General features: G+C 48.4%; 1 non-coding gene across 1 annotated transcript; it reads right to left on the reverse strand.

Moving 5' to 3' along the window:
- Window positions 1-1,566: 1,566 nt before the first annotated feature.
- On the reverse strand, window positions 1,567-1,642 carry TRNAA-AGC (transfer RNA alanine (anticodon AGC)). The gene has a single exon. It is a non-coding gene; the product is annotated as a tRNA-Ala (tRNA).
- Between the last annotated feature and the right edge of the window lie 9,236 nt (window positions 1,643-10,878).

A 10,878-nucleotide genomic window follows, 5' to 3' on the forward strand; every position in this document is an offset into this window, starting at 1 on the left:
CCCTAAGGTCAGGCTAAAAAGACATTTTTAGATAAAATAAAACCAAGAGGTTGTTGCCAGCCATTCTGGACAACCAAAAACTGCTAGCAAGATAGATCATATATTGCCTTTTTTTTTTTTTTTTTCCTTTACAGGGACAGAGAGAGAGAGAGAGAGTCAGAGAGAGGGATAGATAGGGACAGACAGACAGGAACGGAGAGAGATGAGAAGCATCGATCATCATTTTTTTGTTGCAACACTAGTTGTTCATTGATTGCTTTCTCATATGTGCCTTGACCACGGGCCTTCAGCAGACCGAGTAACCCCTTGCTTGAGCCAGCGACCTTGGGTCCAAGCTGGTGAGCTTTTTTTTTTTTTATTTTGCTCAAGCCAGATGAGCTCGCGCTCAAGCTGGAGACCTCGGGGTCTCGAACCTGGGTCCTCAGCATCCCAGTCCAACGCTCTATCCACTGCGCCACCGCCTGGTCAGGCTAAAGTATTTTCTTTATTAAAAATCTATTTATTTGGCCTGACCTGTGGTGGCGCAGTGGATAAAGCGTCGACCTGGAAATGCTGAGGTCGCCAGTTCGAAACCCTGGGCTTGCCTGGGCAAGGCACATATGGGAGTTGATGCTTCCAGCTCCTCCCTCCTTCTCTCTCTCTGTCTCTCCTCTCTCTCTCTCTCTCTCTCTCTCTGTGTCTCTCCCTCTCCTCTCTAAAATGAATAAATAAATAAATTTTTAAAAATCTATTTATTTGCTTATTTTAATTATTTTTTTTTACAGAGACAGAGAGAGTCAGAGAGAGCAATAGATAGGGACAGACAGACAGGAACGGAGAGAGATGAGAAGCATCAATCATCAGTTTTTCGTTGTGACACCTTAGTTGCTCATTGATTGCTTTCTCATATGTGCCTTGACCGTGGGCCTTCAGCAGACCGAGTAACCCCTTGCTCGAGCCAGTGACCTTGGGTCCAAGCTGATGAGCTTTGCTCAAACCTGATGAGCCCGTGTTCAAGCTGGCAACCTTGGGGTCTCGAACCTGGGTCCTCTGCATCCCAGTCCGACGCTCTATCCACTGCGCCACCACCTAGTCAGGCTATTTTAATTTTTTATTTATAGATTGATCTTAGAGGGAGGGAGGAGAAAGAGGAAGGCAGAGAGAGAAACACAGATTTGTTGTTCCACCCATTTATGGACACACACACACACACACACCCCAAATGGTTTACAAATAAAGATTCAGAAACCCAATGTTGTTCATAAAACTTTTTTTTTTTTTCATTTTTCTGAAGCTGGAAACAGGGAGAGACAGTCTGACAGACTCCCGCATGCGCCCGACCGGGATCCACCCGGCACGCCCACCAGGGGCTACGCTCTGCCCACCAGGGGGCGATGCTCTGCCCATCCTGGGCGTCGCCATGTTGCGACCAGAGCCACTCTAGCGCCTGAGGCAGAGGCCACAGAGCCATCCCCAGCGCCCGGGCCATCTTTGCTCCAATGGAGCCTTGGCTGCGGGAGGGGAAGAGAGAGACAGAGAGGAAAGCGCGGCGGAGGGGTGGAGAAGCAAATGGGCGCTTCTCCTGTGTGCCCTGGCCGGGAATCGAACCCGGGTCCTCCGCACGCTAGGCCGACGCTCTACCACTGAGCCAACCAGCCAGGGCCATAAAACTTTTGGGGAAACTATTCCTATGAAACCCGGATGTCTGGGCACTCGGGTTTATGCTGACAAATTGGGGCACTGGGACAAAGAAGGAAAGTGAATTTTACACCCATTGCACTCTGATGAACCACAAGTTTTTGGGCTTTTTTTTTTTTTTTTTTTTTTTTTTTGAGAAAGAGAGAAACGGGAGAGAGATGAGAAGCATCAACTCATAGTTGTCGCTTTCTTTAGTTATTCATTGATTGCTTTTTATATGTGTCTTGACTGGTGGGCTCCAACCAATACAGTGAGTCTTTGCTCAAGCCAGCAACCCTGGGCTTTAAACCAGCGACTTTGGGCTCAAGCTAGTGACCAGGTGTTCATGTAAATGATCCCACATTCAAACCAGTGACCCCGCATTTAAGCTGGTCAGCCTGCGCTCAAGTCGGTGACCTTGGGGTTTTGAACCTGAGTCCGCAGAATCCCAGGTCAACACTCTATTCACTGCACAACCACCTGCTCAGGCTTTGTTTTTTGTTTTTTAATTGATTGATTGATTTTAGAGAGGAAGGGAGAGACACAGATAGAGGGGAGGGGTTCATTCATTTGTTCTACTTAGTTGTGTGTTCATTGGTTGTTTCCAGTATGTGCTCTGATGGGATCAAACCCATAACCTTGGCATTTGGAATGATGTTGTAACTGGGATGATGCTCTAACTCAGGGGTAGTCAACCTTTTTATACCTACCGCCCACTTTTGTATCTCTGTTAGTAGTAAAATTTTCTAACCGCCCACCAGTTCTACAAGTAATGGTGATTTATAAAGTAGGGAAGTAACTTTACTTTATAAAATTTATAAAGCAGAGTTACAGCAAGTTAAAGCATATAATAATAATTACATACCAAGTACTTTATGTCGGATTTTCGCTAAGTTTGGCAGAATAAATCTTTATAAAACAACTTACTATAGTTAAATCATTCTTTTTATTTATACTTTGGTTGCTCCACTACCGCCCACCATGAAAGCTGGAACGCCCACTAGTGGGTGGTAGGGACCAGGTTGACTACTGTAAGGTATTTTTCCCCCGCCAAGAAGGAAGGAAGAGGGCTTGGAGCCACCAAGTGTGTTATAACAAACGGCTTTATTGAGTACAGAGCACACATCCTGCCCGGCAAGGTTCCCTGGCCCCAAAGAAAGAAAGATGGAGGAGATGGAGGCTAGAGAAGTTGCACGGATTAAACAGTGTGGGAGATATTTAAAGGGTCCCTCTAGGGAAGTGGAGCTAACATGACATAGTGAAATCCCACTGGCTGGCAGATGACCGCTTTTTTCCAAACGGTTCCTGTGAAGCCTTCTTTTGGCACGCTTGGCTGTGGGCGGGTCTGAGTTCCCCATGTGACCATCCCCCATTATCCACCGACCTTACAACTACCACTGCTCTAACTGACTGAACCGACTGGCCAGGGCTCACATTAAGCTTTGACCCACCTGACCTGTGGTGGCGCAGTGGATGAAGCATCGACCTGGAATGCTGCATCCCTAGTCTGAAACCCTGGGCTTGCCAGGTCAAGGCACATAAGAGAAGTAACAATGAGTTGATGCTTTCTGCTCCTCCCTTTCTCTCTCTAAAATCAATAAATAAAATCTTTAAAAAAAACACACAAAAAAACCAGGTTTGGCCCTGGCCAGTTCAGTCAGTGGACAGAGCGTCTGCCTGGCATATAGACATCCTGGGTTCAATTCCTGGCCAGGGTACACAAGAGAAGCAACCATCTGCTTCTCTCTCCACCTCCCTCTCCCCCTTCTCTCCCCCTTCCTCTCCCACAGCCAATGGCTGGATTGGTTTGAGTGTTAGTCTGGTGCTGAGATAGCTTGGTTGGTGAAAGTGCATCAGCCTCAGGTACTAAAAATACTTTGGTTGATTTGAGCATTGGCCCCAGGCTGGGTTTGCTTGGTGGATCCCTGCCGGGGCTCATGCGGCAGTCGTCTCACTATCTCCCCTCCTCACTTAAAGAAAAAAAAAAGTTTAACCCAGCTCCTTGTTTCAGAAAACCTGCAGTGGGTGGGTGACAGGATACCCCATGTCTATAGACCAGGAGGCCATGAGCAGATAGAGACCTGGAGTCCTCACAAAGCCTTGCACAGGAAGAACTTGAAGGAGGGGCGCAGGGTGTGTTATGGAGGACAGGAAGGGTACTAGAGCAGCCAGCATGCCTGAAGGTCTCAATCATTGCCACATTGTGTGCAGGTCTGAGGACCGCCTTTAGCTGGAAGGGAAGTAGTGGGAGATGAGGCTGGATCCAGGGCGGTAGCAGCACATTCCTGTGGTCACCAGGAAAAAGGGAGAGAAGGAAGGAAGAAAGGGGGGAGGGAGGGAGGGAGGGAGAGAGGGGGGGAGGGAGGGAGGAAGGAAGGAAGGAAGGAAGGAAGGAAGGAAGGAAGGAAGGAAGGAAGGAAGGGAAAGAAGGAAAGAAGGAAAGAAGGAAGAAAGAAGGACTCGAGGGAGGGAACTGGCAGCACTTTTCCATCTTTCTTCACGGGGTGGGTAGAGAGGCTTTGAAGGGAAGCCCTAAAATCCAAGTGCTGCAGCTCTTCCAACAATTATTTGAATAAAATTGAATTATAGTTTGGTTTTCTTTTTGTTTTTGTTAACCTTTGAAATGTTTATCCAATGCAAATACAATAATACTTATTGTGGCCAGATACAGATTGTCTGTGGAAAAACATTTGTGCCCCCCCCATATCCCGCTAAGCACCCTCCCCTCTGGGTGGTGGACAGCACTCCACTGGCTCATATTCACAGAGCTGGAAAGAGGATCTGAGAGTGTTCCACTCTGGAAATGAAATATATTTACATTATCCAGTAACTAGATTTTTTTTTTTAAACTTTACTAATATTGCTTCAGAAGACCCATAGACCTATCTAAAAGTTGTATAAAAATTTGCCCTGGCCAAATAACTGAGTTGGTTAGAGCATCGTCTGAAGGCACAGAGGATGCCAGTTTGATCCCTGGTTAGGGCACATATAGGAAAAAATTGATATTCCCATCTCTCTCTCTCTCTCTTCCTCTCTAAAATCAATAAAATAAACATTAAAAAAATATTCATTGTGCCAGACCTGGGGTGGCACAGTGGATAAAGTGTCGACCTGGAATGCTGAGGTCGCCTGTTTGAAACCCTGGGCTTGCCTGGTCAAGACACATCTGGGAGTTGATGCTTCCTGTTCCTCCTCCCTTCTCTCTCTCTCTCCTCTCTCTAAAATGAATAAAGTCTAAACATATATATATATATAAAATAAATAATTTTAAAATTCATTGTATATCTATATCAATTTATACACTCATCCCCCTCACAGAGCTCTTAAGTTTCTGCAACTACAAACACTTCTGCACCCAACACCCTTGTGTCTGTCTTAGGTCTTCGTGTTTTCTATTACATTTTAATGGTGCCACAGTAACCTTCAAAAAGTTGGAAAGTTCACATTCTCACCAGCAATGTGTGAGGCACCACATCCTGAGAGGGCTACCAGTGCTGCTTTGGGCAAGGTGTCTTGTTTTCATCTGTATTAAAAAGTGCAATTGAGGCCCTGGCCGGTTAGCTCAGTGGCAGAGCGTCGGCCTGGCATGCAGGAGTCCCGGGTTCGATTCCCAGCCAGGGCACACAGGAGAAGTGCCCATCTGCTTCTCCACCCCCCTCTCCTTCCTCTCTGTCTCTCTCTTCCCCTCCCGTAGTCAGGGCTCCATTGGAGCAAAAGTTTGCCCGGGCACTGAGCGTGGCTCTGTGGCCTCTGCCCCAGGCGCTAGAATGGCTCTGGTTGCAACAGAGCGACGCCCCGGATGGGCAGAGCATTGCCCCCTGGTGGGCATGCCGGGTGGATCCCGGTCAGGCGCATGCGGGAGTCTGTCTGACTGCTTCTCCGTTTCAAACTTAAAAAAAAAAGGGAAAAAAAAAGTGCAATTGAGCAGCATTTCATATGTTGCATGCCATTTGCATCTTTTCTTGTCGTTTTCTTCTTCTTATTATTATTATTTTTTTTCATTTTTCTGAAGCTAGAAACATCCTCCCGCATGCGCCCGACCAGGATCCACCCGGCACGCCCACCAGGGGCTACGCTCTGCCCACCATGGGGCGACGCTCTGCCCCTCCGGGGCGTCGCCATGTTGCGACCAGAGCCACTCTAGCGCCTGAGGCAGAGGCCACAGAGCCATCCCCAGCGCCCGGGCCATCTTTGCTCCAATGGAGCCTTGGCTGCGGGAGGGGAAGAGAGAGACAGAGAGGAAAGCGCGGCGGAGGGGTGGAGAAGCAGATGGGCGCTTCTCCTGTGTGCCCTGGCCGGGAATCAAACCCAGGTCCTCCGCACGCTAGGCCGACGCTCTACCACTGAGCCAACCAGCCAGGGCCATAAAACTTTTGGGGAAACTATTCCTATGAAACCCGGATGTCTGGGCACTCGGGTTTATGCTGACAAATTGGGGCACTGGGACAAAGAAGGAAAGTGAATTCTACACCCACTGCACCCTGATGAACCACAAGTTTTTGGGCTTTTTTTTTTTTTATTTTTTTTTTTTGAGAAAGAGAGAAACGGGAGAGAGATGAGAAGCATCAACTCATAGTTGTCGCTTTCTTTAGTTATTCATTGATTGCTTTTTATATGTGTCTTGACTGGTGGGCTCCAACCAATACAGTGAGTCTTTGCTCAAGCCAGCAACCCTGGGCTTTAAACCAGCGACTTTGGGCTCAAGCTAGTGACCAGGTGTTCATGTAAATGATCCCACATTCAAACCAGTGACCCCGCATTTAAGCTGGTCAGCCTGCGCTCAAGTCGGTGACCTTGGGGTTTTGAACCTGAGTCCGCAGAATCCCAGGTCAACACTCTATTCACTGCACAACCACCTGCTCAGGCTTTGTTTTTTGTTTTTTAATTGATTGATTGATTTTAGAGAGGAAGGGAGAGACACAGATAGAGGGGAGGGGTTCATTCATTTGTTCTACTTAGTTGTGTGTTCATTGGTTGTTTCCAGTATGTGCTCTGATGGGATCAAACCCATAACCTTGGCATTTGGAATGATGTTGTAACTGGGATGATGCTCTAACTCAGGGGTAGTCAACCTTTTTATACCTACCGCCCACTTTTGTATCTCTGTTAGTAGTAAAATTTTCTAACCGCCCACCAGTTCTACAAGTAATGGTGATTTATAAAGTAGGGAAGTAACTTTACTTTATAAAATTTATAAAGCAGAGTTACAGCAAGTTAAAGCATATAATAATAATTACATACCAAGTACTTTATGTCGGATTTTCGCTAAGTTTGGCAGAATAAATCTTTATAAAACAACTTACTATAGTTAAATCATTCTTTTTATTTATACTTTGGTTGCTCCACTACCGCCCACCATGAAAGCTGGAACGCCCCACTAGTGGGTGGTAGGGACCAGGTTGACTACTGTAAGGTATTTTTCCCCCGCCAAGAAGGAAGGAAGAGGGCTTGGAGCCACCAAGTGTGTTATAACAAACGGCTTTATTGAGTACAGAGCACACATCCTGCCCGGCAAGGTTCCCTGGCCCCAAAGAAAGAAAGATGGAGGAGATGGAGGCTAGAGAAGTTGCACGGATTAAACAGTGTGGGAGATATTTAAAGGGTCCCTCTAGGGAAGTGGAGCTAACATGACATAGTGAAATCCCACTGGCTGGCAGATGACCGCTTTTTTCCAAACGGTTCCTGTGAAGCCTTCTTTTGGCACGCTTGGCTGTGGGCGGGTCTGAGTTCCCCACGTGACCATCCCCCATTATCCACCGACCTTACAACTACCACTGCTCTAACTGACTGAACCGACTGGCCAGGGCTCACATTAAGCTTTGACCCACCTGACCTGTGGTGGCGCAGTGGATGAAGCATCGACCTGGAATGCTGCATCCCTAGTCTGAAACCCTGGGCTTGCCAGGTCAAGGCACATAAGAGAAGTAACAATGAGTTGATGCTTTCTGCTCCCCCCTTTCTCTCTCTAAAATCAATAAATAAAATCTTTAAAAAAACACACACAAAAAAAACAGGTTTGGCCCTGGCCAGTTCAGTCAGTGGACAGAGCGTCTGCCTGGCATATAGACATCCTGGGTTCAATTCCTGGCCAGGGTACACAAGAGAAGCAACCATCTGCTTCTCTCTCCACCTCCCTCTCCCCCTTCTCTCCCCCTTCCTCTCCCACAGCCAATGGCTGGATTGGTTTGAGTGTTAGTCTGGTGCTGAGATAGCTTGGTTGGTGAAAGTGCATCAGCCTCAGGTACTAAAAATACTTTGGTTGATTTGAGCATTGGCCCCAGGCTGGGTTTGCTTGGTGGATCCCTGCCGGGGCTCATGCGGCAGTCGTCTCACTATCTCCCCTCCTCACTTAAAGAAAAAAAAAAAGTTTAACCCAGCTCCTTGTTTCAGAAAACCTGCAGTGGGTGGGTGACAGGATACCCCATGTCTATAGACCAGGAGGCCATGAGCAGATAGAGACCTGGAGTCCTCACAAAGCCTTGCACAGGAAGAACTTGAAGGAGGGGCGCAAGGTGTGTTATGGAGGACAGGAAGGGTGCAAGAGCAGCCAGCATGCCTGAAGGTCTCAATCATTGCCACATTGTGTGCAGGTCTGAGGACCGCCTTTAGCTGGAAGGGAAGTAGTGGGAGATGAGGCTGGATCCAGGGCGGGAGCAGCACATTCCTGTGGTAACCAGGAAAAAGGGAGAGAGGGAGGGAGGGAGGGAGAGAGGGAGGGAGGGAGGGAGGAAGGGAGGGAGGGAGGGAGGGAGAGAGGAAGGGAGAGAGGGAGGGAGGGAGGGAGGAAGGGAGGGAGGGAGGGAGGGAGGGAGGGAGGGAGGGAGGGAGGAAGGAAGGAAGGAAGGAAGGAAGGAAGGAAGGAAAGAAGGAAAGAAGGAAAGAAGGAAAGAAGGAAAGAAGGAAAGAAGGAAGAAAGAAGGACTCGAGGGAGGGAACTGGCAGCACTTTTCCATCTTTCTTCACGGGGTGGGTAGAGAGGCTTTGAAGGGAAGCCCTAAAATCCAAGTGCTGCAGCTCTTCCAACAATTATTTGAATAAAATTGAATTATAGTTTGGTTTTCTTTTTGTTTTTGTTAACCTTTGAAATATTTATCCAAAGCAAATACAATAATACTTATTGTGGCCAGATACAGATTGTCTGTGGAAAAACATTTGTGCCCCCCCCCCCATATCCCGCTAAGCACCCTCCGCTCTGGGTGGTGGACAGCACTCCTCTGGCTCATATTCACAGAGCTGGAAAGAGGATCTGAGAGTGTTCCACTCTGGAAATGAAATATATTTACATTATCCAGTAACTAGATTTTTTTTTTTAAACTTTACTAATATTGCTTCAGAAGACCCATAGACCTATCTAAAAGTTGTATAAAAATTTGCCCTGGCCAAATAACTGAGTAGGTTAGAGCATCGTCTGAAGGCACAGAGGATGCCGGTTTAATCCCTGGTTAGGGCACATATAGGAAAAAATTGATATTCCCGTCTCTCTCTCTCTCCCTTCCTCTCTCTAAAATCAATAAAATAAACATTAAAAGAATATTCATTGTGCCAGACCTGGGGTGGCACAGTGGATAAAGTGTCGACCTGGAATGCTGAGGTCGCCTGTTTGAAACCCTGGGCTTGCCTGGTCAAGACACATCTGGGAGTTGATGCTTCCTGTTCCTCCTCCCTTCTCTATCTCTCTCCTCTCTCTAAAATGAATAAAGTCTAAACATATATATATATATAAAATAAATAATTTTAAAATTCATTGTATATCTATATCAATTTATACACTCATCCCCCTCACAGAGCTCTTAAGTTTCTGCAACTACAAACACTTCTGCACCCAACACCCTTGTGTCTGTCTTAGGTCTTCGTGTTTTCTATTACATTTTAATGGTGCCACAGTAACCTTCAAAAAGTTGGAAAGTTCACATTCTCACCAGCAATGTGTGAGGCACCACATCCTGAGAGGGCTACCAGTGCTGCTTTGGGCAAGGTGTCTTGTTTTCATCTGTATTAAAAAGTGCAATTGAGGCCCTGGCCGGTTAGCTCAGTGGCAGAGCGTCGGCCTGGCATGCAGGAGTCCCGGGTTCGATTCCCAGCCAGGGCACACAGGAGAAGCGCCCATCTGCTTCTCCACCCCCCCTCTCCTTCCTCTCTGTCTCTCTCTTCCCCTCCCGCAGCCAGGGCCCCATTGGAGCAAAAGTTTGCCCGGGCACTGAGGGTGGCTCTGTGGCCTCTGCCCCAGGCGCTAGAATGGCTCTGGTTGCAACAGAGCGACGCCCCGGATGGGCAGAGCATTGCCCCCTGGTGGGCATGCCGGGTGGATCCCGGTCAGGCGCATGCGGGAGTCTGTCTGACTGCTTCTCCGTTTCAAACTTAAAAAAAAAAGGGAAAAAAAAGTGCAATTGAGCAGCATTTCATATGTTGCATGACATTTGCATCTTTTCTCGTCGTTTTCTTCTTTTTTTTTTTTCATTTTTCTGAAGCTAGAAACAGGGAGAGACAGTCAGACTCCAGCATGCGCCCGACCAGGATCCACCCGGCATGCCCACCATGGGGCGACGCTCTGCCCCTCCGGGGCGTCGCCATGTTGCGACCAGAGCCACTCTAGCGCCTGAGGCAGAGGCCACGGAGCCATCCTCAGCGCCCGGGCCATCTTTGCTCCAATGGAGCCTCGCTGTGGGAGGGGAAGAGAGAGACAGAGAGGAAGGAGAGGGGGAGGGGTGGAGAAGCAGATGGGCGCTTCTCCTGTGTGCCCTGGCCGGGAATCGAACCCAGGTCCTCCGCACGCCAGGCCGACGCTCTACCGCTGAGCCAACCGGCCAGGGCGTCGTTTTCTTTTTTTAAAGACTTATTTATTGGACCGGCCAGGGCGTCGTTTTCTTTTTTTAAAGACTTATTTATTGGACCGGCCAGGGCGTCGTTTTCTTTTTTTTAAAGACTTATTTATTGGCCCTGGCCGGTTGGCTCAGCGGTAGAGCGTCGGCCTGGCGTGCGGAGGACCTGGGTTCGATTCCCGGCCAGGGCACACAGGAGAAGCGCCCATCTGCTTCTCCACCCCTCCCCCTCTCCTTCCTCTCTGTCTCTCTCTTCCCCTCCCACAGCGAGGCTCCATTGGAGCAAAGATGGCCCGGGCGCTGGGGATGGCTCCGTGGCCTCTGCCCCAGGCGCTAGAGTGGCTCTGGTCTGTTCAAGACAGAGTGACGCCCCCTGGTGGGCAGAGCCTCGCCCCCTGGTGGG

The sequence above is a fragment of the Saccopteryx leptura genome, chromosome 4 (assembly GCF_036850995.1).
Source record: "Saccopteryx leptura isolate mSacLep1 chromosome 4, mSacLep1_pri_phased_curated, whole genome shotgun sequence".
Lineage (NCBI taxonomy): Eukaryota > Metazoa > Chordata > Mammalia > Chiroptera > Emballonuridae > Saccopteryx > Saccopteryx leptura.